The following is a 1445-nucleotide window of genomic DNA, read 5'->3' as shown; positions in this document are numbered from 1 at the left end:
TTATGATTTATTGACTTGTAGTACTCGTAGAAATTCTTCCAGTGTGCTTCCTGTAAAGTTATTCTATAAAATCGTCGGGGGCACTAGGAAGTGTTGTCCGTCAATTACAACTGAACTTCAGCATTTTGAATGGTTGTATATCCTCCCAAAAAGGGCACAAAATTACTTCCTAGAGCAATTACAGAATTTGGAACATTTTCAAGCTACGTAAGGCCTGATTGTCTTTCCAAAGGACCCAACTCTTCAGTTGCTCAAAAATGTTCAAATGTGTGTGAAATCTTATGGGACTTAACTGATAAGGTCATCAGTCCCTAAGCTTACATACTACTTAACCTAAATTACCCTAAGGACAAACACACACACACACCCATGCCCGAGGGAGGACTCGAACCTCCGCCGGGACCAGCAGCACAGTCCATGACTGCAGCGCCTGAGACCGCTCGGCTAATCCTGCGCGGCTCTTCAGTTGCTCGTTCAGTTAATATAATCGTATGCTGCCAGCCACTTCTCAAGACTGTTCATTAAATAGCACTTTCCACCTTGTCACCATTACTAATCTCTGTAACTGATTTACGGACACACAGGAACTCACTTGCTGTCGTACAGCGAATTCCAGCTAGATTTATCGTTACTCGGGTCCATGAAAGTTAATGATGTGCAACTAACGCCATATAATTGCACTCCTCATACACCATACACCAGTATATCATGAAAGTCATATTCGCAATGACTTCTTCATTTTACACTACCTGATAAGTTATCATTAACTTGGCAATCACTCCTTTCGTAGCACCTACACAGACAAAATTGTGCTTTCTGTGATGACAGTGGCTGTGTAACAGCACAGGTTTTCTCCAGATACATGACAGCGTCGCCTGGCGACCCATAAGTGTTTCCCTCTTGCCTGCCTCCCGTCCACGCTCTGCTCTGCTTCTGACGACATGGAAGTAACCCATTGGTTCCTTAGCCTTAGTCTGCTTCGCGACTCTTTTAATTTATTTTAAGCTTGTTTTTGGTCTGCGGCAACGGCCTTGCCACAGTGGATACACCGGTTCCCGTGAGATCACCGAAGTTAAGCACTGCTGGGCGTGGCCAGCACTTGAGTGGGTGACCATCCAGCCGCCATGCACTGTTGCCGTTTTTCGGGGTGCACTCAGCCTCGTGATGCCAGTTGAGGAGCTACTCGACCGAATAGTGGCGGCTCCGGTCACAGAAAACCATCATAACGACCGGGAGAGCGGTGTGCTGACCACACGCCCCTCCTATCCGCATCCTCAGTGAGGGTGATACGGCGGTCGGATGGTCCCGATGGGCTACTTGTGACCTGAAGACGGAGTGCTTTTTTTTTTGTTTTCGGTCTAGGGCGTACTTCGTTCCAACTTTTCTTTATCTAAAACATATTACTACATCCTTTCCAGTTAGATTTAGGATACACAGAATAAAAT

General features: G+C 46.1%; 1 pseudogene; it reads left to right on the top strand.

The window, feature by feature from the left end:
• Window positions 1-1021: 1021 nt before the first annotated feature.
• LOC126471681 (5S ribosomal RNA) lies at window positions 1022-1138 on the top strand (annotated as a pseudogene).
• Window positions 1139-1445: the final 307 nt, after the last annotated feature.

This window comes from Schistocerca serialis, chromosome 3 (assembly GCF_023864345.2).
Source record: "Schistocerca serialis cubense isolate TAMUIC-IGC-003099 chromosome 3, iqSchSeri2.2, whole genome shotgun sequence".
Taxonomy (NCBI): domain Eukaryota; kingdom Metazoa; phylum Arthropoda; class Insecta; order Orthoptera; family Acrididae; genus Schistocerca; species Schistocerca serialis.
This window is presented reverse-complemented; position numbering and strand designations above follow the sequence as displayed.